The following is a 27113-nucleotide window of genomic DNA, read 5'->3' as shown; positions in this document are numbered from 1 at the left end:
ACTTCTGTCAGATAGATTTCCAGAAGGGGGGTCACTGAACTAAAGGTGAGAACAATGATTTATTTTGGCAAACTGTTTTCCAGAAGGGCTTTATCAGTGCACAGAGAGTGGTGCAGCTGCTGAGGCAGAGGTGGAATTGTGCTGTCAGGCTTTGCAAACTGAGGTGGGTTGAAAGCATATTACTGATTGGTGTGTCCTGAGGCCATGACTAAAGCAACAAACAGGAAACATGTTTATCCTGCAAACTGACTTGTAGTTAGGTAGTGCATACCTTTTTCATCTTTCAGATTGGTAAAACTTGAAAGACTAATAGATAACATACAATGCTTGTAAGACTGAGAAAACATGCCACATCTTACTGGCTATCAAACACAGAAAAAAAATGTTATTCTGGAGGGCTCTGTCTCATTCTGTTGTCAAAGGACCAAACCTGAGTTTAATACAGTCCTTGGATACAGCTGCAGATTGTAGGAAATATGGGGGACAGAAAAACCTGTTGAACTGCACCAAGTAAAACAGATGCCCTTGTACTTAGGTGATAGAAATGGAAATTACTACAACCTTGTGGAAAAATAATCTGGCCATATGAATTAAAATTTAAAATACATATAATCTTTGACCTGGGAATCCCATTTTTGTGAATTTAACCTATAAAAAGAAGGTATCAGGTCTGTTTCTTGTTGGTGTCATTTTCTTTCTCTTTATAGCTTACAGCTCCCAGCCTGAGTTGAGGCTATCATCTGTCTTTGGCCTTATCTCTAGGAGGTGCCATATTCTTTGTCTTAAACAACTAAGCATTTGATACGGACTGTGGCACAGGCAGCTGTCTCCAGTAGCCATTTTACCTTTCTTCCTTTTAGGAAGAGCCACAGAACTTGTGATCATCCAGTTAGAGGCCATGAAACCCAGCCTCCCTTACAGCTAGACATAGCCACATGAATAAGTTCTGGCCAACAGGACTTGAGTGCAAGGGATATATGCAACCTCTGGGGGTGAAACAATCAGATTTATCCATCTGGAAATTTTGGCCTTGAGAAATACTAGTGAATATCCGCTGTCTCTTGAAGTGAAAGACAGAATTGAGAGCTACAGGATGGCTATTTTCTGCCAGGGGAAAAGAGAAGTGAGAAGAAATGTTTTGCAGAGAAAGGAGAATGGAGCACATGCAAAACAGAAAAATTGAGGCTGGGATTCCATAAGGTCCCAGGGTGCTCAGAGCAGCTATTCCAGTCCTGTCCTTGTGTCCTTATTTTATTTTATTGTTTTTGAGACAGAGTTTCTGTTGCTCAGGCTGGAATGCAGTGGCACAATCATAGCTCACTGTAGCCTCGACCTCCTGGGCTCAAGCAATCTTCCCATTCCAGCCTCCTGGGCGTGTACCACCACACCCAGCTAATTTTTAAATTTTTGGTAAACACAGAATCTCACCATGTTGCCCAGCCTAGTCTTGAACTCCTGGACGCAAGCAGTTCTCCCATGTCAGCCTGCCAAAGTCCTGGGATTACAGGCGAGAACCACTGTGCCCTGCCTTTTTGGTCCTTTTAATAGATGTCCTATTTTTCCTTCAGTTAATTTAAATGATATTTCTTTCATGTGCAAGAAAAGTGGCCTTCATAAAGATAAAGCCCTCAAGAATAACCTTTTTTTCCTGTATTTGATAGCCAATAAAATGTGGCAGGAAACTGAGATGTTGTGGTTTGCTTTGCTGTTGTGAAAGAATTAGAAAAGGCTGGGCACAGTGGTTCACGCCTGTAATCCCAGCACTTTGGGAGGCTGGGGCAGGCAGATCACTTGAGGTCAGGAGTTTGAGACCAGCCTGGCCCATCTTTACTAAAAATACAAAAATTAGCCGGGCATGGTGGCGTGCGACTGTAATCCCAGCTACTGGGGAGGCCGAGGCATGGGAATCACTTGAACCCAGGAGGCGGAGGTCACAGTGAATCAAGATCACGCCACTGCATTCCAGCCTGGGCGATAGAGCAAGACTCAATCTCAAAAGAAAAAAAAAAAAAAAAAGAATTAGAAAGGATAACAGCCATTTATTTAGTTAGTTATTCTTGGGGTTTCCCCCAAAGGTATGCAAGTTTTTAAGTTTCCTGCCTCAGAGGAAGTTTGAACTGTAGGGCTGACAGAAGGGGTCACCTGAGGTGGTTTGCTCTCCTGGGTTAGGTTTCCAAAAGTTTGAGCTCTTTGAGGGGATTATTCTGGGGGAAGGGGGAGAGGTTAGATGTTCTAAGATAGGGTAGGCACAAGCCATGAAAGTGAAGGGAGAATCCTGGAGACAAGATGGGATAGAAGTCTGTAGATTCTGTGACTTTGGGGTCCTGTACTCTAACCTGACTAGTCCCAGGGAGATGGCATGACCTCAGAGGGGACCAGCAGCCTGGTGTTTCCAGAGACTATGCCTTAGATCTTGACTTTCCATGCCTGACTGTTGCTTCCTGACCACAACATTTTACTTATAGCAACAGGGGAATTTTGACAGATTTGGCCTGCAGGCCATAGTTTGCCAACTCTTGAATGAGAATATCATCATTTAGCAACCCTCAGTGAATTAACAGATATGGGCATTAGGCACTATAACATGTTAACATGGCTGTTAACATCATAAAAAGCGAGATAATCAGGCATGTGTGTTTGCTATGGTCTTACCTAACACCTCTTACTCTGTTGTCAAAGGACCAAACCTGAGTTTAATCCAGTCCTTGGATACAGCTGCAGATGGCAGGAAACACAGGGGACAGAAAAACCGGTTGAACTGCACCAAGAATATGCAATCAGCAAAATCTAGACCATGGGAAGCTGTGCAGGTCAAAACGATTCTTTAACAGATTGGGTAAAGAAAAGGGACAGAGGGTTTGTTAGTCTATTTTCACGCTGCTGATAAAGACATACTCAAGACTGGAAAGAAAAAGAGGTTTAATTGGACTTACAGTTCCACATGGCTGGGGAGGCCTCAGAATCATGGCGGGAGGCAAAAGGCACTTTTATTTTTTTTTTAGATGGAGTCTCGCTCTGTCACCAGGCTGGAGTGCAGTGGCACAAACTTGGCTCACTGCGACCTCCACCTCCCAGGTTCAAGCGATTCTCCTGCCTCAGCCTCCTGAGACTAGCTGGGACTACAGGCATATGCCATCACACCCAGCTAATTTTTGTATTTTTAGTAGAGACGGGGTTTCACCATGTTGGCCAGGCTGGTTTTGAACTCCTGACCTCAGGTGATCCGCCTGCCTCGGCCTCCCAAAGTGCTGGGATTACAGGTGTGAGCCACTGTGCCCAGCCAAAAGGCACTTCTTACGTGGTGGCAAGTGAGAATGAGAAAGATGCAAAAGTGGAAACCCCTGATAAAAGCATCAGATCTCATGAGACTTATTCACTACCATGAGGACAGTATGGGGGAAACTGCCCCCATGATTCAAATTATCTCCCACAGGGTCCCTCCCACAACATCTGGGAATTATGAGAGTACAATTCAAGATGAGATTTGGGTGGGGACACAGAACCAAACCATATCATTCCACCCCGGCCCCTCCAAATTTCATGTCTTCATATTTCAAAACCAATCATACCTTCCCAATAGTCCCCTAAATTCTTAACTCATTTCAGCATTAACCAAAAAGTCTACATTCCCAAGTCCATCTGAGACAAGGTAAGTCCCTTCTGCCTATGAGCCTGTAAAAACAAAAGCAAGCTAGTTACTTCCTAGATACAATGAAGGTACAGGTATTGGGTAAACACAGTCATTCCAAATGGAGAAACTGGCCAAAACAAAGGGGTTACAGGGCCCATGCAAGTACAAAATCCATCAGGGCAGTCAAATTCTAAAGCTCCAAAATGATCTCCTTTCACTCCATGTCTCACATCCAGGTCACACTGATGCAAGAGGTAGATTCCCATAGTCTTGGGCAGCTCTACCCCTGTGGCTTTGCAGGGTATAGCTCCCCTCCTGGCTGCTTTCACAGGCTGATGTTGAGTGTCTGCAGTTTTCCCAGGTACACAGTGCAAGCTGTCAGTGGATCTACCATTCTGGGGTCTGGAGGATGTTGGCCCTCTTCTCACAGCTCCACAAGGCAGTGTCCCAGTAGGGACTCTGTGTGGGAGCTCCGACCCCACACTTCCCTTGTGCACTGCCCTAGCAGAGGTTCTCCACGAGGGCCCCACCCCTGCAGCAAACCTCTGCCTGGGCATCTGGGCATTTCCATACATCTTCTGAAATCTAGGTGGAGGTTCCCAAACCTCAATTCTTGACTTCTGTGCACTCGTGGGCTCAGCATCATGTTGAAGCTGCCAAGGTTTGGGGCTTGCACTCTCTGAAACCATGGGCCAAGCTGTATCCTGCCCCCTTTTAGCAACAGCTAGAGTGGCTGGGACACAGGGCACCAAGTCCCTCGGCTGCATACAGCGTGGGGACCTTGGGGCTGGCCCACAAAACCATTTTTTCCTCTTAGGCTTCTGAGTCTGTGATGGGAGGGGCTGCCGTGAAGATGCCATGGAGACATTTATCCATTGTCTTGGGGATTAACATTCAGCTCCTTGTTTTATGCAAATTTCTGTAGCCAGCTTGAATTTCTCCTCAAAAAATAGGTTTTCCTTTTCTACTGCATTGTCAGGCTGCACATTTTATGAACTTATATTCTGTTTCCCTTATAAAACTGAATGCCTTTAACAGCACCCAAGTCACCTCTTGAATGCTTTGCTGCTTAGAAATTTCTTCTGCCAGATACCCTAAATCATCTCTCTCAAGTTCAAATTTCCACAAATCTCTAGGGCAGCGGCAAAATGCTGCCAGTGTCTTTGCTAAAAATGTAACAAGAGTTATCTTTGCTTCAGTTCCCAACAAGTTTCTCATCTCCATCTGAGACCACCTCAGCCTGGACCTTATTGTTCATATCACTATCAGCATTTTTGTCAAAGCCATTCAACAAGTCTCTAGGAGATTTCAAACTTTCCCACATTTTCCTGTCTTCTTCTGAGCCCTCCAAACTGTTCCAACCTCTGCCCGATACCCAGTTTCAAAGTCACTTCCACATTTTTGGGTATCTTTTCAGCAACACCCCCCTACACTCATACAAATTTGCTGTATTAGTCTGTTTTCACACTGCTGATAAAGACATACCCAAGTCTGGGAAGAAAAAGAGGTTTAATTGGACTTTCAGTTCCACATGGCTGTGGAGGCCTCAGAATCATGGTGAGAGGTTAAAGGCACTTCTTACATGGCAGTGGCAAGAGAAAATGAGGAAGATGCAAAAGCAAAAACTCCTTATAGAACCATCAGATCTTGTGACACTTATTCACTACTATGAGAACAGTATAGGGGAAACCCCCCACAATTCAAATTATCTCCCACCAGGTCCCTTCCACAACAAGTGGGAAATATGGGAGTACAATTCGAGGTGAGATTTGGATGGGGACACAGAGCCAAACCATATCAGAGGGGAAGATATGGGTTGAAAGAAGCTTAGGGACATACTAGCTTGGAGAAGAATGGGAAAGTCTGAACCCTAGTTTAATAATGCACTTTGGGTGATTAATATAAAACTCAGGATATGAGGAAGGTTACAATTGGGAAGGAGCGCATGGATGGAACTTCTGGGGTAGGTGGCAAGATATTCTATTTCTTGACTTGGTGCTGACAAGAATCTTCACTTTAGATTGAGCTATGCGTTTGTTTTGGGTGGGTTTGTTTATTTATTCTTGAGATGGAGTCTCACTCTATTGTGCAGGCCGGAGTGCAGTGCTGTGAACTCGGCTCATTGCAACCTCTGCCTCCTGGGTTCAAGTGATTCTCCTGCCTCAGCCTCCCGAGTAGCTGGGATTACAGGCACTCATCACCGCATCTGGCTAATTTTTGTATTTTTCAGCAGCGTGAAAACAGACTAATACAGTAAAGTGGTAATTTAATAGAGTCAAGGTTTCATCATGTTGGCCAGGCTGGTCTCGAATTCCTTCCTGACCTCAGGCAATCCACCCACCTCGGCCTCCCAAAGTGCTGGGATTACAGGCACTGTAATCCGTGGGCTACCACGGTCCTGTTTTGGGTGGGCTTTTAAAAACTTAATTAATTTTCTGATACGGGGCTTGGTCTGTCTCCCAGGCTGGAGTACAGTGGCACAATCATGGCCCACTGCAACTTGACCTACTGGGCTCAAGCGATCCTTCCACCTCAGCCTCCCAAGTAGCTGGGACTGGAGGCACATGCCACCATGCCTGGCTAATATTTTATTTTTTGTAGAGACAGGGTCTCACTATGTTGCCCAGGGTGGTCCTAAACTCCTGGGCTGAAGCAATTCTACCACCTCCACCTCCTAAAGTCCTGGGATTACAGGTATGAGCCACTGTGCCCAGCCTGTTTGTTTTGTTTTTCTGTTTTTTGAAATTGTGTTTTATTTTATAGGTTTTTTTTTTAAATTCTTTTTTTTTTTTTGACACAGAGTCTTACTCTGTCATGCAGGCTGGAGGCTGGAGTGCAGTGGCGTGATCTCGGCTCACTGCAAGCTCTGCCTCCCAGGTTCACACCATTCTCCGGCCTCAGCCTCCCCAAGTAGCTGGGACTACCAGTGCCCACCACCACGCCCGGCTAATTTTTTGTATTTTTAGTAGAGATGGGGTTTCACTGTGTTAGCCAGGATGGTCTTGATCTCCTGATCTCGTGATCCGCCCACCTCAGCCTCCCAAAGTGCTGGGATTACACATAGCGTGAGCCACCATGCCTGGCAATAAAAAAGAATTCTAATGACAACATAAGCCTAGAGCTGCTAGATGCCATGATCCTTCTCTATGCAGAGAGAGAGAGAGCTGCTAGGGAATGAAGCCATTCCAAAGGAATGCAGTGCCTGGAGATAGAGTGTGAGACATAAAGGCTGTGATGATCTTGTTTGATTATCTGCATCCAGCCATTTCTGAAGCTGGATATATCATGGAATTTCCAGTGATGTGAACCAGTAATGTTCCCCCTTTGCAACCAAGAGAGTCCATCTACATAATCTGTAGATCCTCATAAGGCTAGTGAATGTTTCTCAAGGAACTGCTGGTTTTGCTGAGTTTTTGGTGATTGCTTTGACTGTCTGCAGTAACTCACGTTCACCACCACACACAGGCAGACCTGTTTGTCTTCATTCTCTCAGTGCTCTTGAAAGCTTTATCCCATGTTTCACAATGATGGGGGTCACTGTCATTCACTGAGGCTTGGTTCTTTCTGACCTTGTTGGAGGGTCAGCAGGGCTCACTAAGAGAGGGGATAGGAAGGGGTGTTTTGCTCAAGATGAATACAAATCCTGTCACCTGGAACAATTGGCCCGTGTGCTGGGTTAGTCTGAGGCCCAGGGAAAATAAAGTGCAGCTGTATATTTCAGGTATCATTGATTCACAATATATTTATCAATTTCCAGGCACTGAACAAGACAGCCCCAGTTTCAGCTCTCAGGGAACTCACAGCTGGGGGTGTGTGTGTATATGTTTGTGAAGATCTCTATGGTACAACCTGGTGAACTCTCAGAGGCCTACTTCTCTGTAAACAGCTTTGGTTTTATCCATGTCCCTTTTCCAGGTTCTTAAATTTCCATCTTTTGAATTATTTCTTAATGTTGTTCAGTACTCCCAGGAAGTCCAACTTAGAATGCAAAAATATGTGAACTAGAGAGAAAGGCACATCAATTCTTTACAGTGCAATATCACTATGGTGAAGAGCAGAATAGGACAGATACATTTGGATGAGAAGATAGTCCTTGGGGAAAGTCTCCAGACCTGGGCAGCCAGGAGGTGCTGTGTAAGGGGGATGAACACAGGAGAAAGGGTAGGAGAAAGACAGGTTAAGAAGGGCCTATTCTTTCATCAGTTTTCTCAGATTTTGGCAGTATTCATGCCTTGAATATCTCACACTGGTAAGGAAGTAGGACTTATTTTCTAGTCTAGGCTTTGAAGTGAGACAGACCTGTGTTTGAATCCCAGTCTTGCTACTTACTAGCTGGTGACCTGCAGAAAGTCATTTATATTTTCTCTCTTTTTTTTTTTAGAGACAGAGTGTCACTCTGTCACCCAGGCTAGAGTGCAGTGGTGCAATCATAGCTCACTATAGCCTCAAACTCCTGGGCTCAAGCAATCCTCCTGCCTCAGCCTCCCGAGTAGCTGGGACTATAGGTGTGTGCCACCACACTCAGCTAATTTTTAAAATTTTTTGTAAAGTCATTGTCTTGCTATGCTGCCTAGACTGGTCTTGAATTCTTGGCCTCAAGTGATCCCCAGTCCCAGCCCCAAAAAGTGCTGGGATTAAAGGCGTGAGCCACTGTGCCCAGCCTCCTTATGATTATCTTTATTATGATTTCTTTTCTCTAGCTTGCTTCATTTTAAGAATACAGTATAAAATACACATAACATACAAAATACATATTAATAGACTTTAATGTTATTAGTAGAGCTTCTGGTCAACAGTAGGCTATAAGTAGTTAAGTTTTGGGGGAATCAAAAGTTATACATTAATTTTTGACTGCAGGGGTGGGGTGTGGTTAGTCCCCCAGCCCTTGTATTGTTTAAGGGTCAACTGTGTGTAAAGGGCTCAGCACAGAGCGCAAACACAATGGATTTTGCCAATGAGTGTTAGTTCCTGTCCTTGGTTGAATAATCTGAGTTGTTTGACAGCATTCAGGTCAAAGACATGAGAACTTTAAATGGCTCTGCTTTACTAATGGGCATTTTTTGGAAAGTTCTCTCCTGCAAGAGAACAGAACCAAAAACCTAGGCCACTCTCATTTGCTTCACATTCCACTACCACACTTCTCAATTTCCTACTTTCTGTTTATTTTTTAGTAGCTCTCCTCCTGACTTATTTTAGTCCCTAATAAGTCCTACTCTATCTACCCCCTTCTATGTTAGAGATAAGGAGTCATAGAGTCTAGAGTCCTTTCCTTCCATTTGTTGTTTTTGTTTTTTCAAAGCTTTTGGTTCCCGAAGCAATCAGGAAATGCAGAGAGTGTCCTTTTTTGGACAACAGATCATTAAAAATTATGATGTATTCAGGGCTGGCTCTGCACCAGGCATCGGTCTATGCATCTGTTTTTGTTGTTGTTGTTGTTGTTGTTGTTTTGAGATGGAGTTTCACTATTGCTGCCTAGCCTGGAGTGCGATGGCAGGATCTCAGCTAACTGCAACCTCCACCTCCTGGGTTCAAGTGATTCTTCTGCCTCAGCCTCCTGAGGAGCTGGGATTACAGGCGCCTGCCACCATGCCCGGCTTCTTGTATTTTTAGTAGAGATGGGGTTTCAACATGTTGGCCAGGATGGTCTCGAACTCCTGACCTCAAGTGATCCGCCTGCCTTGGCTTCCCAAAGTCCTGGGATTACAGGTGTGAACCACCACACCCAGCCCAGGCCATGCATCTTACATGGTTTTTTTGTTTTTTGAGATGGAGTCTCGCTCTGTCTCCCAGGCTGGAGTGCAGTGGCATGATCTTGGCTCACTACAAGCTCCGCCTCCTGGGTTCACGGCATTCTCCTGCCTCAGCCTCCCAAGTAGCTGGGACTACAGATGACCACCACCACGCCCGGCTGATTTTTTATATTTTTAGTAGAGATGGGGTTTCACCGTGTTAGCCAGGACGGTCTCCATCTCCTGACCTCGTGATCCACCTGCCTCAGCCTCCCAGAGTGTCGGGATTATAGGCGTGAGTCACCGCGCCCTGCCTTGCGTGGGTTTTAATCTTTACAATAATCTTGTGAATGGGGATTATTGTATCAGATTTATAGAGCCTCATAGGTTTGTTTTGAATATTAAATATTTGAAAAGTGCTTAGAACACCAAGACTCAACAGATGTTAGCTATAATTATTACTATTATTTTTCAGTGAGGAAATCAAGGCTCAGGTTGGCTAAGATGTTCACCTAAAGTCATGTGGCTAGATAAGTGATGAAGGATTCCAGGTCCTACTGTCATTAAGCCAGTGTGAGAGATCCATCTAGTTTCACATCTTGAAATGACAAAACATTAATAATTTGAACAATGCCATAAAATATTCCACCTCATTTTAACCTGGTAGTGCAGCAAATGTTACCATAATTTTGGGCCAACATGTTTCCTCACCTGTTGATATGCTTCTTGTAAAGTTGCAATCTTTCAGTCCTTATCAATTATCCAAACACAGCCTCACAAGACTCTGCTTTCCAGACCCCATCATCCATTTTCTCTTTTACTATGCCCTGCCCCTCCCTTGGGCCCCCTGCGATTGGTCTAAGGATGAGCACTGATCCAAGCCTGGCCAATTAGCATTCTTCCCGCAGGATTTTTTTTCAAACTTAAGAATGTTATTCCCATTCTAGGGGTGGAAATGGTAAGACATAAAGCTAAGGGGTGCCATATATCCAGCTATATGAAGGAAGCCGGTCTGTGTTCAGATAAATTGAAGCCAAGGCAGCAAGGTGAGCAAAGCAGCAACAGAGTTCCCGGCTCCAGAAGTTCCTGAAGCCTTGGCTTGTTGCCCTATCCTAGCTTGACATTTAAACCCTTTTTTGGATCTCTTGAGCTAATTCTTCACTTTTGCCTAAGCAAGTTCAGGTTCGGTTTCTGTCACTTGCAACCAAGAGTTTTGGAAAACATAAGCATCACAGAGCTACAACTAAACTGGACTGCCTGCTGATCCTGAGAACACTTTTGCTTATCCTGTTTCTTGTGCCTAGAATGTGCCCTGTTCCCACTGTCCAAATTTAACCACTCAACCTTTAAGAACCCATCTCTAGCTGGGTGCAGTGGCTCACACCTGTAATCCCAGCACTCTGGGAGGCCGAGACAAGTGGATCATTTGAGATCAGGAGCTCAAGACCAGGCTGGCCAACGTGGTGAAATGCTGTCTCTAATAAAAATACAAAAAAAATTAGCTGGGCCTGGTGGTGCATTCTCCTGCCTCGGGAGGCTGAGGCAGGAGAATCGCTTGAACTTGGGAGGTGGAGGTTGCAGTGAGCCAAGATTGCACCACTGCACTCCAGGCTGGGTAACAGGGCGAGACTCTGTCTTAAAAAAAAACCAAAAACAAACAAAAAAACCCATTTCTCATTAACTGTCCCTGATCCAACTTGCTGTAATTTAACTATACCTCGTCTAAGCCCCCCAGTCCTTTTTTGAAAGGAGAAAAAGGGATACATACCTCTTATTGTGCTCACAACTTTCTAACTTGTGTTATGATTATTTATATATCCTGAGGCTTGACAGAGTGTGGAAAAAAGGTAAAACTATTTATATATGCTTCTTATTATTTTCTTTCCAGAACAAAGATGTGCCTAGTTCATCTTCTTCTCAATGTGCTACCACAGTGTCTGGCATGGATAGCACTCTATAACTGTTAGTGCCCTTCTTTCCCTTCTCCCTACATAGTAGGCTTTTCCCCCTGTAGCTTCATTTTCTTTCCCCAGAATCAATATTCCATTCCCTGCTGCTGAGTGGGAAAATGTTCATCTGTGTCCGCCCCAGGGTATTGTGTTTTGATGAAACAACACTAACTGTTGTAAAAATAATTTATCTAAAAATGGTTATTGCATTGTAGGTCTAAGAAACAGCTAGAAAGGGAAGTCTTTAATACTGTTTAGGCGGTGGGTTGTCCTAGTGTATGTAATATTTGATTTTAGGATATGGATTTCAAATAGAAACCTTAGAAGGTTTGCATTTAGCAAGAAAGAACTCTGTTTCCAAAAGAACCAACTGCCAATCTTCTGATCCTATTTTTAGTATCCTACCTCCCCCTTCAAACCTCTTTGGCAGATCAATTATCTGTTAGCAAGATAGGAGGCAATAAATGTGTTTTCATATGTAGATACATTTTAACAAAAATTCTAGGCAACTTTTGTGGCTTGGAGGTTGGTGTTTTGAGAATACCTTACTATCAGAATATGTAACTTTTTGTATTTAGCTGTCAGCTACCCTCTCAAATTCTACCACCTGGATGAAATTCTCTCCAGGAGTCTCTTCTGAGTTCTGGGAATATTTATTTTTTTTCTGTACTTTCTTTTACTTTATATCATATTGCTTTTTATCAAAGGTTATTTTTTCTGCAAGTCTTTGTCTTCCAGAATTAATTTAAATTAGTCTTTAGGTTTCGCCAATTTCAAATTTTACCTATATCAAGAGAAAATTGTCACGGTTGTGCTCTGTTTAAAGGATGAGTTATTCAAGAAGACCTACTAAAATACCTATTATAGATCTATAACTATCAAGTTAAAACCTTGCCCTTCTTTGATATCCTGCTTCTCTGGAAAAGCAGCAGCGTAGAGTGAACAAGTTTCAGAAGTTGGGCACCTAACTTCATAATTTTGCTCATATAACCAATAGGAAATATAGAGAGACAGAATCAACTATAAGGATAAAAGGATAGAATTGTTTATTATTTAGCTATCTTTTCATGGATATATATCTCCATCTATAGTTTTCAGACCCCTAAAGGGTATGGACATACTTCATACAGCTTATAGTTCTAGCATAATGTCTTACACATGGTAGGCACTCAATAATTGTGAGAAATGATGGACTGATGCACTCTCTTGGAGTTTCTTTGTAGGGAATATGATTATGAATAAAGTAGCTATCTCAAAGCCTTTTGTAAAGAAGCAGAGTACAGATGCTCTTCCACATACCATGGGGTTATGTTCCAATAAATCCATCGTAAGTCAAATCAGGCCAGGCGTGGTGGATCATGCTTGTGATTCCAGCATTTTGGGAGGCTGAGGCAGGAGGATTGCTTGAGTCCAAGAATTCAAGACCATCCTGGACAACATAGCAGACCTCATCTCTACTAAAAAAAAAAAAAAAAAAAAAAAAAAAAAAAAAAATTAGCTGAGTGTGATGGCATGTGCCTGTAGTCCCAGCTACTTGGGAGGCTGGGTAGGAGGATTGCTTGAGCCTGGGAGGTAGAGGCTTCAGTGAGCTGTGACTGCAACAACAACACTAACAACAACAAAAGTCTGTCTCAACAACAACAAAAAATTCAAAAATGCATTTAATATAATTAACCTATTGAACATCATAGCTTAGCCCACCCTAATTTAAAGTGCTGACAACACTTACATTAGCCTATAGCTGGACAAAATCATCTGGCAAAACAGGACACTGTAGGATTGGTGACTGCGTGGCTGACTGGGAGCTGCAGCTTGCTGCCACTGCCCAAGACTGTAGGAGAATATCCATATTGCCCAGGAAAAGATAAAAATTCAAAATTTGAAGTACAGTTTCTACTGAATGCATATTGCTTTCACACCATTGTAAGGCTGAAAAATCAGAAGTCAGGGACCATCTGTAAAAATAAACCATAAATGAAAATAAGGTATGTGTTATCGTATTTTGGAAATGCCTCTTAGACTCTGATCTGCAATATTACCTGGATCAGAAAGACTGGCTGAAGGGAACTATTGGGTACCAAGTATGTGAGGTGGAATAAATTCTTCTTCTGGTGTTTAAACACAAGCTGTAACAATAAAATATTTCTAATTAAGATACCACTGATTTTTCTCTCCATTAATTTCATCTTTCTTCAAAGCTAATGGGTGTATATAATGACTCCATATCAAAGACTCTTTTCTAATGGTTTAGGAGATACGAGTTTTTATTAGAACCAAGGAGAATTCACAGCCCACAACAAAGCAATTTGTTGAAGTTATTTTGGAGTTGATTTAGGAATCGCTCTTCATGAAATGTGCTGAATCTTCATTATGGATACTTTTTTTTTTTTTTTTGGAGACAGAATCTCACTCTGTCACCCAAGCTGGAGTTCAGTGGTGTGATTTCCACTCACTGCAACCTCGGCCTCCCAGGTTCAAGCGATTCTCCCTGCCTCAGCCTCCTGAGTACCTGGGATTACAGGTGCTAGCCACCACACCCAGCTAAATTTTGTATTTTTAAAAATAGAGACGGGGTTTTGCCCTGTTGGCCAGACTGGTCTTGAACTCCTGATCTCAGGTAATCTGCCTGCCTCGGCCTCCCAAAGTGCTGGGATTACAGGCGTGAGCCACCATGCCTGGCCCATTACGTATGTTTTCTAAACCTCCTCCAAAAAAGCTTTCAGCTCTTTTTGTACTTCTTCTGGTTTGCTTGCTCCCTCCCACTGTACCTTTATCACTTGCACTCTCCTCATGTGATATTATAATGATCTATTTTCTTCCCTCTCTCCTCCCATTAGACCATAAGCTCCTTGAGGGCAGGTATTTAAGCTTGTTCAATAGTATATTTAGTGCCTTGCACAATGCCTGACTTATGATATGCATTCCACAAAGATCTGTTAAATGAATGAATCAATGAATAATCATACCTCACAGTTAAATAGTGCTACAAATATGGTTACAAGGTACTTTCCTATGTTATTTGACTCCCATGATACTCTCTGGCAGGCAGTGGGTTTTATTATCACCCCTGTTTACAGATATGAGACTAGGCTCAGAAAGACTGTGTAATGAGAGGGCAACTAGGCTGCAATTTCTGGAGCTACCAGAACTCATGTCCATGGATTCCTGCTCTGGAGTTCTTTTCTGTTTTCAGAGTGATTTGTTTCCTGAGCCAAGTGCCAAGGGCAACACAAACTTACTCCCAGTGTACGTTTACCCCTGCTGCTCTGCCTCCACACTTTACTGCTCTGCTGGATTTCTTCACTTCCAACTAAGTCCTCTAGGAGCTGCACATTTCCCATATGCAGATGAAAGATGAAAACCATGTATTCTACTGTTGATTCTCCAGTTCCTTTGCCTGGGACCTCCCAGCTGTGGTGTGGTACTGTGAAATATGAGGCATGAAGTGGGGGTGACATGTGTGAGGGGAGGAAGATGTGGCTGACTGGTATGGCCAAGGTGTGCTGCTCAGAGGGCTATCAGACCAAGGGCTTGTGATGCTGAGGACTTGGCTGTGGCTCTGAATCCCTCTATCCACTCCTCCCATCTCCAACATTTTTCTTTAGGGAAATCTGAATAAAACGAACTGGTGGAGTTGGGAGAATAATGCTGACAACAAGGTTCTAGGATATGCTGATTTGAGTATGAAACAGTGTTTTGGCACAGTGTGGTGGCTCATGCCTGTAATCCCAGCACTTTGGGAGGCTGAGGCAGGTAGATCATTTGAGGTCAGGAGTTCAAGAGCAGCCTGGGCAACATGGTGAAACACTGTCTCTACCAAAAATACAAAAAAATTAGCCGGGAGTGGTGGAGCACACCTGTAATCCCAGCTACTTGGAAGACTGAGGCAGGAGGATCGCTTGAACCCAGGAGACAGAGGTTGCAGTGAGCCAAGATCATGCCACTGCACTCCAGCCTGAGCAGCAGAGTGAGACTCTGCCTCAAAAAGAAAAAAGAAAGAAAGTTTTTTGGGAAAAAGTGGTGTGGTCAAGGTGATGGTGGCTAGTAGTTAGGGCTCACTTGCTGACACTAATAGTATTTGCTAATTGTATGCAACTGAACACAATTGTATTCAATTCTCTTTTACACACAGCTCTGAGGGTGGAAGCTAAGGAGAGGGTAAAACAGGGAGTCTCTTGATTGGTCTTATAAAGTAAGCAGTCCTTTTCTTGAAATGGAATGGGCAAAACCAGGCCTGGCACAGTGGCTCACGCCTGTAATCCCTGCACTTTGGGAGGCCGTGGCAGGAGGGTCACGAGGTCAGGAGTTCGAGACCAGCCTGGCCAACATGGTGAAACCCCGCCTCTACTAAAAATACAAAAATTAGCCGGGCATGTTGACACACGCCTGTAATCCCAGCTACTTGGGAGGCTGAGGCAGGAGAATCGCTTAAATCTGGGAGGTGGAGGTTGCAGTGAGCCGAGATGTGCCATTACACTCCAGCCTGGCCAACAAGAGCAAAACTCCGTCTCAAAAAAAAAAAAAAAAAAAAAAAAAAAAAAGAATGGGCAAAACCAGTAGTTTTACAAATTCAAGAATAACAGAATGTCATGATATTTGTGAGTGGCATAGATCAGTATATCAATGAGTTAAAAGGAGGACAAGGAGTGCAGTGGCTCGATCTCGGCTCACTGCAAGCTCCGCCTCCGGGTTCACGCCATTCTCCTGCCTCAGCCTCCCACGTACCTGGGACTACAGGCGTGTGTCACCATGCCTAGCTAATTTTTGTATTTTTAGTAGAGGCGGGGTTTCACCGTGTTAGACAGGATGGTCTCGATCTCCTGACCTCGTGATCCGCCCGCCTCAGCCTCCCAAAGTGCTGAGATTACAATCCTGAGCCACCGCGTCGGGCCAGCTTGTTGCTTTTGAGTGAGCTTCACACACAATACCCAGATCATAAAGCACTAGCAACAATGACATCACTCCTCATGTAGCTACTCCCTTACATCGTTTACCAGAAATAGATACACATTTTATACATAGAAACTTAAAAGCCACACACGTAAGACCCACCATTTAATGAGTACTTCATATGTGCCATATGTGAGCTTTACATATATTTCACGCCTCAGAGGAACCTTGTGATAATAACTGGTGTAATAAATTGACGCATAAGGAACTGAGGTTCAGAGAGCTCAAGCAACTTGCCCAAAGTCACACACCTGGGATAAGTGGGATTCCAGAATAATTCCCAACAGTGTCTGACAGTGAAGCACATGGCTCCTAACTCTTGGACTAAACTGCCGCATGTGACACACAAACATATATCTAATTTAACTATGGGCAAGCACTCCCTCGTCTGTCTATACCGTAATTTCTTATATTAGTGACACATTCATGGCTCGTATGTTTGTGTGCTTCTTCTACGCCTCCAATTAGATGGCAAACTTCTGGAACGCAGAGGCCAACTCTATTTTTTGTCCCCATGTCATCGGTCAGTTACACATAATTGGTGCTCGTTAGAATATCTGGAAGGAAAGACACCATGAAGGTGGCTGGAAAGGCGGAAGTCCAGGAGCAAAACCAGGTAGAAAGAGGAAGTTGGAGATGGGGTATTCATTCAACAATTTAATGTCCAGTTGGACCTATGTTAGGCACTGGGGATACGGTGAGGACTCAGCCAGTCCGTGTCCTTCCCCTCATGGGGTTTCACTGTGGAGGTCGAGGTCATGATCAAGGATGTAAGTCACCCAAAGGACACTTTACTCAGTGTTCCCAAACAGAAAAGAAAACCTAGGAGCCAGGCCCTGGCATCTGCAGGGTTCTGGCAGTCCCGTAAGGCGCAAAGACACGAACAAAGTGGAAGAGTAGGTCAAGTGAAACGCTTTTATGTGATTGAACTTGGCCGGCCCTCCGCTGCGATGGGAGATAAAGAGCGTGGGGCGCCGGGTGCGCGGCGGAGATAAAGGGGTGTGGCCCTGGCCCTGCCGCCGGCCGTACCACGTGTCCCCGAGCCGCGCCGGGCGACGGAGTCTTCCCTGCCCACCACCAGGAAAACGGGGCGCACCGCATGGCCCCCGACTCCTCACCATCCTTTGTGAAACGCCCCCAATTGTGCTTCATCTGCGGAGTCAGGTCCCCGCAGGCAGTCGGGGCTGCCCGGATTCCGCGAGGGCTGAAAGGTGAGGGCCGCGCGGTGGCAAAGTGCCCCCAGCACCTAGCTTGGCTCCCCTCGCGCCCAAATCCCCTCCCCCCTTTTCGCTCAACCCCCAGCTCCACCTGAGCAGCGTTCCTCTTCGCTCCCCTTTCACCTCCCGCTCTGGGCCTGCTGGGCGGGGCGAGGGCTCCCGGCTGCGCGAGAGTTCCGCTCAAATCTCGCGAGACTCGCCTGCCGCCGCTGCTGCTGCCGCCTCTTACGTCTTTCCCTTTGACAAGTCGCTGCTGCTGCAGCAAAAATAAAGGACGCGACCGCCGCAGCTTCTGCCGAGCCGGGCTCGGGTCGCCGGAGCCGCGCCCCACCCCGCCAGCTCCAGAGCCGCATACGGTAACGCATCATCTTCTGTCCTCCTGGTGCTGTGTGTGTGTGTGTACTTTGCCAGCCGCGCAGGGCCGGCCGGGACCGTTTCGGGACTGCCGCCGAGCGGTGCTGCTGGGGTCCCGGGTGGACGGCAAGCGAGCTGGGGGAGCCCTCTCGGCGCGGCGCGGCCCTCCCGGGTCCCCGGCTCTAGAGGCCTCCTGCCGCCCGGGCGCCTCCGAGCAGCGTAGAAGCCGAGGCGCCCGAGGAGAGGGCCGAGGGACCCGCCCCTCCAGAAGCTTACAGTGTCTGTGCCTTGGCCCCACGGTGGTCGCGTCTCTTTCTGCCTCATTCCTTTATCCGCTGAGCAGCTCCCCTGCTTCGGCTGGGGCTCGGTCCGAGGGCGGCGGCCGACTCCCTCTCAGGGTGCGGGGAGAGCCGCGACCTCGGTGTCCCCAGGCGCCGGCCGCCTTTAGCGGGGTGGAGGCTGGGACGACGTGTCTTCCTCCTCTCCTCTGCCTTTGGGTGGAGGCAACTCATCATCTGCTAAACCTTTCTCCAAATCTCCCGCCCCGATAAAACAACAAATTATAAAGCCTTTGCAACCGGGAGGCGAGGCGAGGCGGGGCGCATTGTTTAGTCTTCAGCGTGAGATGAGGATGATGATGGTGATGACAGGAGCTACCCCAGGGAACATGGTGAAGTCTGTTCTGTGATGGGAGGCAGGTTACTGGGAGACACGAGGAAAACAGGAGCTTGTACCACCTTTCCCAGGAGGTTATGTAAAAGACATGTTATCTTAGAGAGCTGTGAAACACAGGGACAGATTTGTTTTAGTTTAAGAAATGTCTATAATACTTAGAATATAGAGATAATCAAATGATAGGAATAAAAAATCTGAACAAACTAACCCATGTTTGTGATTACATCTCCAGAGGTGGCATTTAATGGTTAACATTTTGGTGTATTTCCTAACAGACACATATTTTTTTTTTAAATCCTTCCTTGGGACTTCCTCATTCTATATATGTTCCAAAAATGATTTGTTTTATTTGAATCAGTTCTCTGGCCTGCTTGATTAAAACTGGCTAGTTGTTCATTATCACTGGCTGAACTCTGCCATCACTATCTTTTTCATTGGGCCCTTTTCCAAAATGATTGTTAGCTAAGTGGTTTGAAAAACCAAACGTTAAAACATTGTTTATTTGGATCTAGTACATATGTATGTATTATATTTTTACAATGCTGCTAGTGGTGGTTGCTCAAAATGGGGCAGTATTTGTAGAAGGCGAAGAAACTATGATTATTTGTAGTGGGAAGAAACCTATTTACCTCAAGGTTTTATGAAATTGATTTCTACTGGATATTTTTAGACCAAAATTGTTCTGTGACATTGTTTATTTCATAGTGCCTGTTGTGATTAATGTGGGATGAGTATGTCCCTTTAATATATGTGTTTCCAAAGCCTGTGTTTATACAAGCAAAATTGAGTGTCCTAGGTGCCTGTCTTATGCATTAATGTACATATACATATATATACACATACACGGACACATATACATATGTATTATGCACCTATACACATTTATATATCTTGGAAGTGAGTTAAGATGTATTGCTATATTATTTGAGAAAAGGTAGCATTAGGTAGGGCAAAGAACAGTCATAATATTTCCCCCAAATCACATGACAAGATTGTATGGCAGAATGAGATATCTAGGGAGGTTGGAAATCTGGAGCCTTTTAAAAATAGGATAGATTGTCATCTCGGGTTGTTGTTATTGGAATGGATTAAATGGCCTATTAAGGCCTCTTGTAATTCTAAACTTTTATGAATTTTGCTTTCCCGAAGGTTCTTATCATTTTGCTTCTTAAATTTCCAGTCATGCTGTTTATATGTGACACATCCATTCATTTGCTGGTCATGTATTCCATTTCCAATGCAGGCACCCTGATGGTGCATGGAAGAGAAAGCAAATGTAAATGCGTCACTTAATCTGCTTATTAATATAAACATCTCTTGAAAATCTCACTTAATTTAAAGGAATTTTGGAGGATATGTTGTTCATTGGACTGGATTGGTTAGTAGAGGGTGCAAATAATAAATAGTAATACAATTCCAATGTCCCAAGCATTTTTCCCCCAAAAAAGTCATGCTAAATACTCCCTAATATTTGAAATAGAAAAAGAAAAAAGGGCTGAATGTATTGAAGGAGCTGATCTTTTAAAATTCAGATTTTCAGATTTTAAAATGATGGTAATGATGACATTGTGGCTTGGAGAGTGAAACGTTTGTGTTAGGATGAAAAGAAACTTGTGGGCCGGGCGCGGTGGCTCACGCCTGTAATCCCAGCACTTTGGGAGGCCGAGATGGGCGGATCACGAGGTCAGGAGATCGAGACCATCCTGATTAACACGGTGAAACCCCGTCTCTACTAAAAATACAAAACTTAGCCAGGCACGGTGGCGGGCGCCTGTAGTCCCAGCTACACGGGAGGCTGAGGCAGGAGAACGGCGTGAACCCGGGAGGCGGAGCTTGCAGTGAGCTGAGATCCCGCCACTGTACCCCAGCCTGGGCGACTGAGCGAGACTCCGTCTCAAAAAAAAAAAAAAAAAAAAAAAGAAAAGAAACTTGTGAAACAAAACTTGAATGTTATAGTTGGATAACTGTATAATAACAATATACTATAATCTGTTGAAGGTATTTTTAAAACTGTAAATAGAACTTTTGGCCAGGCAGAGTAGCTCACGCCTGTAATCCCAGCACTTTGGGAGGCCGAGGTGGGAGGATGGCTTGAGCCCAGGAGATCAAGATCAGTCTGGACAACACGGTGAAACCCTGTCTCTATGGTAAATACAAAGATTTGCTGGGCATGGTGGTGCATACCTGCAGTTCCCGCTATTAGGGAGGCTGAGACGGGAAGATCAATTGAGGCTGGGAAGTTGAGGCTGCTGTGAGCTGTGATTGCACCACAGTACTCCAGCCTGGGAGACAGAGTGAGACTCTATCTCAAAAAAAAAAAAAAAAAAAAAAAAAACCGACCAACCAAACAAAAAAACAAAAAAATCAACAACAAAGCTCTACACAATTTCGGCTTAACATAACGCATAAAATACATTGTTATGAGCACATATTGCAGATTATCATGATGTTGAAAACATAAAAAGTTGGTCAAATCATTTACAAAGAAATTTGCAAAGCCAGTAAAGTCACATCTGTTAGCATTTTCTTTAACTACAAAAAGTGAAAAAGAGCATAAAGTGGTTATTTACTTACTAGATGCCAGATCCGTTTTTTATGATTTTAGTTTGTTCTGATGTCTCCTACTGGGCTCTCTAAATTAATGGGACTTAAATTTCAGATGAGATCCTTGAGCAAGAAGATGTGACAGTTGTATCAGATGACTGGTTAATGGATTTTATTTATTTTTAATGGTTTATTTAGAAATAATGTTAGACTTACAGAAAAGTTGCAGAAATAGTACAGAGTTCTTACATACTCTTCACCAAGCACCCCCTAATGTTAACAACTTACATGTAACCATAGTACAATGATCAAAACCAGGAAGTTGGCATTGGTGTAATTCTATTAACTAGACTGTAGATTTTACTTAATTTCACTGGTTTTTCCCATTAATGCCTTTGTTGTTGTTGTTGTTCTAGGATCTAATCTAGGTTCCCACGTTGCATTCAGTTGTTATGTCTTCTTCATCTTCTCCAATCTCTGACAGTTCCTCAGTTTTTGTTTTTCACGACCTTCACATTTTTGATGAGTACTGTTATTTTGTAGAACTTCTTTCATTTTGGGTTTGTCTGATGTTTTTTCTCATGATTTGATTGAGGCTAAGCATGTTTTGCAAGAAAACTACAGAAGTGATGTTGTATCCTTCTCAACGCATCATATTGGGGGTACATGGTGTTGACATGTATTTTTGCTAGTGATATTTTAACTTTGAACCCTTAGCGGTATTCTTCATGGTAAAGTTACTATTCTTCCCTTTATTGTTCATACATATCTTGGGGGAGATATTTTGAGACTGTGGATATACAGTTTCTCCTCAAACTTTCTGCCATTGATTTTTAACATCCATTGGTAGATCTTGTCAGCAACAGTTGTTACTGTGGTGTTTGGCTAATTATGATTTTGTATTTCCCTCATTCCTTCTGCATTTATTAATTGGAATTCTTCTGTAAGGGAGAGATGTCACCTTTCCCTCACTTATTTATTCAATTATTTGTTTATATTAGTGTCTTCTTATGGATCTTTATTTTCTATGGGTTATAATCCAATACTATCATTATTTATTTTCTTGTTCGAATTGTTCCAGCTTTGGCCATTGGAAACTCTTTCAGGTTGGCCTCTACCCTTTTTCAAGCACTTCCTTATATTCTGGGGCCACAGGCTGTTCTTTTTATTTTTCGTTGCACCAGTCCTGGAGTCTACTTCTCCAAGGAGTTCTGGTTCCTTTTATTGGAGAATAGTATTTAAAATCAAAATCTGTATACTCATTATGTTTAGTGGAGTTTTATTGCTCTTAGGACTTCAATTGACAGAACTAGGAAATATATCAGTATATTATATATATTTTTGTATATATATAATATGTGCATACACATATTTTATGTATATATGTATAAACATATATGTGCGCGCACATACACACATACTGATAATTCTTTCTTTTTGAGACAGGGCCTCGCTCTGTCACCCAGGCTGGAGTGCTGTGGCGTGATCATAGCTTACTGCAGCCTTGAACTCCTGGGCTTAAGCCATCCTTCCACCTCAGTCTCCCAAGTAGCTGGGACTACAGACATGCACCCACCATGCCCCGCTGATTAAAAAAAAATTTTTTTAGTGGAGACGAGGTCCTGCTATTTTGTCTATGCTGGCCTTGAGCCCCTGACCTCAAGTGATCCTCCCGCCTTGGCCTCTCAGAGTGTTGGGATTCCATGCGTGAGCCACAGTATCCTGCCTTTATTTCTGTATATGTTTAAAACCGTGGGTTCATATTGACACCTATTCTAATCCAGTACCACAAAGTTCATCCTAACCTTCTCCTGTTCCTTATTTGTAACTTCTGTCTCTGTCAGAAAACTGGCTTTCATGATCTAGAGGAGACTCACTAATTTGTTGACTTCTAGAATACACATGAAGTGGTTACAGATTGCTAACCTGTACCCTAGAGAAAAACGTATTTACTAATTAGAGTATTTGTATGTAGTTATTTTTGTCTTTAGCCTTATAGTATCTAGTCAAAATAGTTTTCCAAAGTTACTTAGATTAGTTATTTTCTTTCCCACTCCCTTTAGTTTAGTTAATCTTATTCATCCCTAATGCATTAGGTTCATTTGTTATTGTTACTATTCCATTTTGGGTTCCCTCCAACCCTAGATGATTTTAATTATTATTACTTTTTGGCATATGAAACATTACAGTTACTAAACACTGCTACTGCTAAACACTACTATATAAAAAGGTGTGCTGGGCTGGGTGCAGTGGCTCATGCCTGTAATCCCAGCACTTTGGGAGGCTGAGGCGGGCAGATCACCTCAGATTGGTAGTTCGAGACCAGCTTGGCCAACATGGAGAAACCCCATCTCTACGAAAAATACAAAATTAGCCGGGCGTAGTGGCGCTTGCCTGTAATCCCAGCTACCCGAGAGGCTGAGGCAGGAGAATCGCTTGAACCTGGGAGGCAGAGGTTGCGGTGAGCCAAAATCTCGCCATTGCACTCCAGTCTGGGCAACAAGGGCAAAACTTTGTCTCAAAAAAAAGAAAAGAAAAAAGTTGTACTGAAAAATGTCACTCTCTCCTTGTTTTTACTATCTCATTTTCATCCCCCCATCTTTGTTTCTACCTCTTGCCCATGCCCTGTGGGTACACAGTCTATTTAGTTTCTGGTTTGTCCCTTCCTTTATTTCTGTTACACAAATGAAAATATATGTGGATATTCTCTTATATTCGTTTTCTTCTCATATAATTTCTTATTGCCATACGATTGACATACCATACAACTCACCCTTTTAAAGTGTACAATTCAGTGGTTTCTAGTGTATTCACAAGATGGTGCAACCATCACAACTAGAATTCTGGAACACTTTCGTCACCCCCAAAAGAAACTCTGTATCCATTAGCAATCACTTCCCAGATCCCCTTCCCAGTCTACTTTCTGTCTGTGTGTGTTTGCCTATTCTGGATGTTTTGTGTTAATGGAATCATATAATATGTGGCATTTTGTGCCTGGTGTCTTTCACTTAGCATAATTTTGTCAAGGTTCGTCAATGTTGTAGCATGTATCAGTACTTCATTCCTTTTGATAACTGAATGTTATTCCATTGTATGAGTATACTACATTATGTTTTGTACTTATTAGCTGTTATAGGACATTTGCTTTTCTACTTATTAGCTGTTATGAATAATGCTGTTTTGTACATTCATGTACAATTTTTTGTGTGGACATATATTTTTAATTCTCAAAAGTATATATACCTAGGAGTGTAATTCCTGGGTCATATGATTACTCTATGTTTAACTTTTTGAGCAACTGCCAGATTGTTTTCCTAGTCCCTTCTTTTTTATGTGAAGAGTATATTACACTCTTTTGCACTTTTCTTTTTTCACTCAATAGTATATCCTGGAAATTACTCCAAATCAGTTCATTCTTTTGAAGAGATATTCCTTTCATTTTCTTTGCGTTTTTTTTTTTTTTTTTTTTTTTTTTTGACACAGTCTCACTCTGTTGCCCAGGCTGAAGTGCAGTGGTACAATAATGGCTCAAACTGCGGCCTTAATCCCCCAGGCTTAAGCGATCCTCCTGCCTCAGCCACCCGAGTAGCTGGGACTACAAGTGTGCACCACTACACCTGGCTAATTTGTTGATTTTTTTGAGATGGGGTTTTGTCATGTTGCCCAGGCTGGTCTCACTGCACCCAGCCTATTCTTTTTTACAGCTGTGACTTGACTGTGTAGATGTTTCTTAACCTCTTCAACCATTCATCTATGTATGGGCATTTTGGTCGTTTCTTATGTAAATAGTCTTGTACATAGTATTTTGGTATTGTTAGAACTGTTTCTTCAAGGCAGATTTCTGTAAGTGTGATTGCTAGTTCAAAAGTTAAGTGCACATGTGGTTTTGTTAGATATTCCCAAATCCCCAAATTTTCCTTCACAAGTGTACCAATTTGCATTCTCACCAGTAATGTGTGAAAGCACCAACAGAATATGTTGTCATACTTTTTTTATATATATATATATTTTTTTTTTCTTTTTTTTTTCTTTTAACCAGAGATAAGTGATTAAAAAAATAGTAGTCATTCTGGTGACCCCTTGTGGATGGGCACTTAATGCTTGTAGATGATTGGTTCTTACAGCTTGAAAGTGAAATACATTGTCCACTAATATTGCATTCATACATGTAGCTTATTATGTGCAGGTGAAGTCCGTTAGTTCTGGCCTAGTCAGGATTGCTCATTTTAACATTTTGCATTTAATGGAAGTGCTACATTGATTTGTAGTACCTGTGCTCTAAAATACTTGTGGAGTTTGACAAAGGATAACTGAAATTCTAATAATATTTCTTCCTCTAGAATATGTGATACGGTAGTTATTGGTTCACATTGTACATAGTTATTTTGAACAGTGTATACAGTACATATTGATACCCATGGTATGGTGGTTATTTGGACCAGTAATGGCAGTATCTTGGAACCTGTGATTGTTCCATAAGGAAGGAGGGTAGTTGTAATGAAAATTAAACTGCGAGTTTAAAGTTCTGGGTTAGGGCAATCCTATTAGATTTTAGTGGTGCCAAAAAACTAAGACAACATGAAGAAATCGCCATCTTTTAGGGTAACAAGTGCTGCCCAGCAAGACTGGAAATTTAGGTTCATTCCCAGAAAGAGCACTGCTCCAGGTGGTTGGAACACATTAATTCCAACTTGACGAGTTTATATTCTGTTCATTTTCTTTTAAAAAAATTATTATTTGGCTGGGCGTGGTGGCTCACACCTGTAATCCCAGCACTTTGGGAGGCTGAAGTGGGTGGATCACCTGAGGTCAGAAGTTCAAGATCAGCCTGGCCAACATGGTGAAACCCCATCTCTACTAAAAAAAACAAAAATTAACCGAGCATGGTGAAAGGTGCCTGTAATCCCAGCTATTCGGGAGGCTGAAGCAGGAGAATCACTTGAACCCAGGAGGTAGAGGTTGCAGTGAGCTGAGACGCTCCATTATACTCAGCCTGGGCGACAAGAGCGAGACTCTGTTTCAAAAAATATATATATATATTATTTTTCTTTTTTTTTTTTTAAGTGACTTTCTAATGAACGGATGTTTCCAGGAAAATAGATGCTGAGTGCTGATTGTGAATGGAACCAGTAAAGGCCTGGGATAGTCTTAAAGTACAATCACCTTTGCTGCTGTAAAAACTTCAAATAATACTTCATTTTACTGATTGCAAAATAAGCCCACAAAAAGTCACAGGATGGTAACATATTGTTCACCAGTCTCTTCTCTCTAGTTTTATTTGTTTATTTCAGGCTTACTTACTTATTTATTGTATAAATTTAATGTGTACACATGGTGTTTTGATATTCATAGTGAAATGATTGCTATAGGTAAGCAATTTAACATACCCATCATCTCACATAGTTACTTTTTTTGTGTGCTAGGAACATTTAAAATCTACTTTTAGAAGATTTCTAGTATATAATATGCTAACATTAGTTATAGTGCTCATAGTATACTTTATTTATTTTTTTGAGACAAAGTCTTGCTCTGTCACCCAGGCTGGGATGCAGTGGTATGATCTCTGTTGATGGTAACCTCCACCTTGGGTTCAGGTGATTCTCATGCCTCAGCCATCGGAGTAGCTGGGTGTGCACTGCCACACCTAGCTAATTTTTTGTATTTTTAATGAGCCGGGGTTTTGCCAAGTTGGCCAGGCTGCTCTCGAACTCCCGGCCTCAGGTGATCTCCCTGCCTCAGCCTCGCACAGTGCTGGGATTGATTACAGGCTTTAGCTACCGCACCCAGCCCTCATGCTATACTTTAGATCTCTAGATTTATTCATCCTATATTACTCCAACTTTGTTCCCTTGACCTACATCTCCCCCACTCTCCCAGCCACAGTTCTAGTCTCTGTTTCTATGTATTGACTTTTTTTTTTTTTTTTTTTTTTTTTTTTAAGATTCCACATATAGAAAAGATGATTTAGTTTTTTAGTTTTTTTTTTCCGCCCTATGTCTGGTTTATGTCACTTAACACAATGTCCTCCAGGTTCATTTGTTTTGTTGTAAATGGCAGGATCTCC

At 43.0% G+C, this 27113-nt stretch overlaps 2 protein-coding genes across 9 annotated transcripts in view; one reads left to right on the top strand and one right to left on the bottom strand.

The window, feature by feature from the left end:
• Positions 1 to 27113, bottom strand: part of SNX1 (sorting nexin 1) — a 631233-nt gene that overhangs the window by 298389 nt on the left and 305731 nt on the right. The window lies entirely within an intron of this gene.
• The window catches only part of HERC1 (HECT and RLD domain containing E3 ubiquitin protein ligase family member 1), a 222915-nt gene continuing 213168 nt past the window's right edge, over positions 17367 to 27113 (top strand). For 4 of the 8 annotated variants that reach the window (XM_050795897.1, XM_050795894.1, XM_050795892.1 and 1 more), the window contains exon 1: positions 17695 to 17832. The gene's annotated coding sequence lies outside the window, so the exon portion shown is untranslated. Of the gene's footprint in view, positions 17471 to 17693; positions 17833 to 27113 lie in introns of those variants that run through there. The other 4 variants (XM_050795895.1, XM_050795891.1, XM_050795889.1 and 1 more) reach the window with 2 other exon arrangements.

The sequence above is a fragment of the Macaca thibetana genome, chromosome 7 (genome assembly GCF_024542745.1).
Source record: "Macaca thibetana thibetana isolate TM-01 chromosome 7, ASM2454274v1, whole genome shotgun sequence".
In the NCBI taxonomy this organism is placed as follows: Eukaryota; Metazoa; Chordata; class Mammalia; order Primates; family Cercopithecidae; genus Macaca; species Macaca thibetana.
Note: the sequence above shows the minus strand (reverse complement) of the source record. Positions and strands in the feature narration are given on the sequence as shown.